The 4440-nt window shown below is 35.9% G+C and overlaps 1 non-coding gene across 1 annotated transcript; it reads left to right on the top strand.

The window, feature by feature from the left end:
• Window positions 1-3638: 3638 nt before the first annotated feature.
• On the top strand, window positions 3639-3745 carry LOC142874938 (U6 spliceosomal RNA). The gene has a single exon (XR_012922526.1). It is a non-coding gene; the product is annotated as a U6 spliceosomal RNA (small nuclear RNA).
• Window positions 3746-4440: the final 695 nt, after the last annotated feature.

The following is a 4440-nucleotide window of genomic DNA, read 5'->3' as shown; positions in this document are numbered from 1 at the left end:
CATACCTTTGTCATTGTTTATTATAGAAGCATGATGCTTAGATGAAACCTTTCTCTATAGTTTTGGGAGTTGGCTCTATAACCTTGTTGAGTACCTATATAGAATACTAGATTGTGGATCTATCCAGGCTAGAAAAGAAACAAATCCATTTCCTATCTATGAGCTGTCCTGCTAATTGAAAAGTTAGAATACACATTTAAACAACATTTTTAGGGAGTCACATGTGAAGAGTTACAAAAGAATGTTACAGAGTGAGAACACCTTTAAATACTTCCAAAGAAGCAAGTTTAGACTCTCTGTCACATTTCTAGATATGGCTAATAATACTAAAAACAAAATAGACATATTCTCTAACAGACTGTTCAATGATTAGGAAAGCATGAAGCAAAAACTAGGGTGGTTCTTGTAAAGCTACAGCTATTTGTATAGTTTGCGAAATTCCTGCCTCCAGCCTGTATGAGAATAACAAGGTCTTTATAGTCATCAAGAACTCACTGGAATTTGTACATTCTTCAGGGTTTTGTGTTTTATTTTTCTAAAGAGCACTGTAGCAATGTGCAGTATGCTGTATAAGGAGCAGAAGACTTACGTTAGATGTGTCTTAAACAGTAAGGAAAACTTACTTAACAAGAGGTCTGGGTAGGGCAATTCCACCACTGGTAAATTTGTGGCTAAATTATAATTCTAAAAGTACAGTAATATGTACCATAGAAAATTGGTATAATAGAAGATGGGAAGTATTGTCTTTCCCCCAACATTTTTACATTTGGCTACTTTTATTTTTAATTTTTGAAATATTTCAAGCCCTGGATATACAGAAGATAACAACTGTTACAGATGTACAAAGGATAACAACTGTTACTAACTAGCTTTAGTAGATTATAACATTTTGCCAAATTTGCTTCAAGGTCCCTTGTTTACAAAAGAAAATAAAGTTATACTTTTAAAGTACTACTCCCTCTAATCCTTATTCTTCCTTTTCCAAAGGTAAACACTATATTGAATTTGGTAGGTATCCTTCCTGTCTGTGTTTTTATTGTCTATAGTATATGTACAGATGTATCCATAAACAATGTCTAATGTGTTTGTGCTATATGTATGGTTTCATAGCTTGCTTTTTAAATAAATAGTATTTTGAAATTTATCTGATAAATGTAACTCTGGTTCACTCATTGTAAATGCTATTTGATATTTCATTGTATAAATATGTCACAATTTACATATTCCTCTCTCTACAGAAAAATTTTAACGTTTTTAGTTTTTGTTCATTTCAGTGTTGCCATGAACAAACATATTTGAACATCCCTTCTTGTGCACATATGTGAGAGTTTATATGTTGGATAAGTACTTAGAAGTAAAATTGTTGGGTCAGAAGGTATGTGCGATTTCAGCATGGCTAAATATTTCCAAATGGGTCTCCAAATTGATGGACCCAGGGCCGGGCATGGTGGCTCACACCTGTAATCCTAGCACTCTGGGAGGCCGAGGCAGGAAGATTCCCTGAGCTCAGGAGTTCGAGACCAGCCTGAGTAAGAGCAAGACCCCATCTCTACTAAAAATAGAAAAATTAGCCTGGCATTGTGGCATGACCCTGTAGTCGCCACTGCATTCTACCTGGGGTGAATGAGCGAGACTCTGTCTCACCAAAAAAAAAAAAAAGTAGCCCCAGTTTATATTTCTATCAACTGCATATGGGAGTGCTTGTTTCCCCACTCTTGTCCTGCCCATGATATTAATTCAACTTAACATTTTTGCTGGTTTGGGACTGAAATGGTGCCTCATTTTATTTTATATTTCCCATATACCAGTGAACCTGATCATCTTTTCATTTGTTTGTCGACCTTTTAGGTTTCCGCACTTCCATGAGTTGTTTGTTTCTATCATTTGCCTTCTTTTAAATTGAGGGTTTTTTTCCCTCATGAAAAACTAAATTTTTTTCTTTTTTAAGACAGAGTCTCACTCTGCTGTCCTCGGTAGAGTATAGTGGTGTCATCGAAGCTCACAGCAACCTCAAACTTTGGGGCTCAAGTGATCCTCTTTTCTCAGCCTCCCGAGTTGCTGGAACTATAGGCCAACGCCACAATGCACAGCTCGTTTTTTTAGTTTTAGTAGAGATGGTGTCTCTCTCTTGCTCAGGCTGGTCTCAAACTCCTGACCTCAAGCAATCCTCCTGTCTTGGCCTCCGAGAGTAATAGGGTTACAGGTGTGAGCCACCAGGCCCAGCCTGAAGTTTTTTTTTTTTTTTTGAGAGTTCTTGACATATTATGGATGCTATCCTTTGTTAGAAATGACCCTTGGAAATATCTTTTTGCAGTCTGTGTTTATATTTTAACTCTGTTTCCTGTATTTACCTCAAGGATAGAAATGTTCTTTTATACTTTCTAAACTGTTCAAAGATTTATATTTAGTATTTGATCAGGCAAATATCCTTTATGTAAATATACCCAAAAATCCTCAACAAAATACTAGCAAACCAAATTCAGCAGCACATTAAAAAGATCATTCATTGTGATCAAGTGGGATTCATCCCAGGGATGCAAAGATGATTCAACATATGAATATCAATAAACATGATACATCACATTAACAGAATCAGGACAAAAACCAAATTAGATGCTGAAAAATCATTCAATAAAATTCTATATCCCTTCATGATAAAACTTTCAACAAATTGGGTATAGAAGGAACATACCTCAAATCAATAAAGACTATGCATGGCATACCCACAACTAACATACTGCTGTTGGGAAAAGTTGATTATTTAGAGAAAAAGTTGAACACTTTTCCTCTAAGATCTGGAACAAGACAAGGATGCCTACTTTCATCACTTTTATTCAACATATTGCTGGAAGTTCTAGCCAGAGAGATTAGGCAAGAGAAAGAAATAGCATCCAGATTGGAAAGAAGAAAACCAAATTGTTCCTATTTACAGACATGGTCATATATATAGAAAACTCTAAATACGCCACCAAAAAACTGTTAGAATTAATAAATGTACTTAATAAAGTTATTGGATACAAAAACTACTTTCTGTATGCCAACAGTGAACTATCTGAAAAAGAATCAAGAAAACAATTCTATTGTTTTTCTTAGAACAACTCAAGACATGTAACCAATTAAAATAGCTACACAAAAAAATACCTAGAAATAAATTTAATCAAGGAGGTGGAAGATCTCTACAATAAAAACCATAAAACATTGATGAAAGAAATTGAAGAGGACACAAATGGAAAGATATACCATGTTTATGAAAGAATTGATATTGTTAAAATGTCCATATTACCCAAAGCAATACACAGATTCAATGTGTTCCCTATCAAAATAACCAGTGACTGACACACTTCACAGAAATAGAAAAAACAATCTCAAAATTTATATGGAAATGCAAAAGACCCCAGATAGCCAAAGCAATCTTGAGCAAAAAGAACAAAACTGAAGACCTTACACTAACTGTCTTCAAAATATATTACAAAGCTATTTAACCAAAATAGCATGGTACTGGCATAAAAACAGACACAAGCCAATGGAACAGAAAAGACAACACAGAAATCCATGCCTTTACAGACAACTGATTTTTTACAAAGATGCCAAGAAACACACATTGGGAAAAGAACAGTTTCTTCAATAAATGGTGCTGGGTGCTTACTTTGGCAGCACATACACTAAAATTGGAATGATACAGAGAAGATTCACATGGCCTCTGTGCAAGCATGACATGCAAATTCATGAGGCATTCCATATTTATTTTTTTAAAATTCTATATTTATTTTTTTAAAATGTTGCTGGGAAAACTGGATATCTACAGAGGACTAAAACTATGAGCTGAATAGACATTTCTCAAAAGAAGACATACAGGTGGCCAACAGATACATAAAAAAATGCTCAACATCAGTGATCATCAGAGAAATGCAAATCAAAACCACATTGAGGCTGGGCGCGGTGGCTCACACCTGTAATCCTAGCACTCTGGGAGGCCGAGGCGGGCGGATTGCTCCAGATCAGGAGTTCGAAACCAGCCTGAGCAAGAGCGAGACCCCGTCTCTACTATAAATAGAAAGAAATTAATTGGCTAACTAATATATATAGAAAAAATTAGCCGGGCATGGTGGCGCATGCCTGTAGTCCCAGCTACTCGGGAGGCTGAGGCAGCAGGATTGCTTGGGCCCAGGAGATTGAGGTTGCTGTGAGCTAGGCTGATGCCACAGCACTCACTCTAGCCTGGGCAACAAAATGAGACTCTGTCTCAAAAAAACAAAAAACAAAAACCACATTGAAATATCTCACTCCAGTCAGAATGGCTATTATCAAAAAGACAAAAAACAAATGCTGGCAAGGATATGGAGAAAGGTATACTCTTCACTTTTGGTGGGAATATAAATTAGTATAGCCATTATGGAAGACAGTATGAAGTTTCCTCAAAAAGTTAAAAATAGAACTACC

This window comes from Microcebus murinus, chromosome 1 (genome assembly GCF_040939455.1).
Source record: "Microcebus murinus isolate Inina chromosome 1, M.murinus_Inina_mat1.0, whole genome shotgun sequence".
Classification (NCBI taxonomy): Eukaryota; Metazoa; Chordata; class Mammalia; order Primates; family Cheirogaleidae; genus Microcebus; species Microcebus murinus.
The sequence above is the reverse complement of the archived record's forward strand: the minus strand, read 5'-3'. Positions and strand labels throughout refer to the sequence as shown.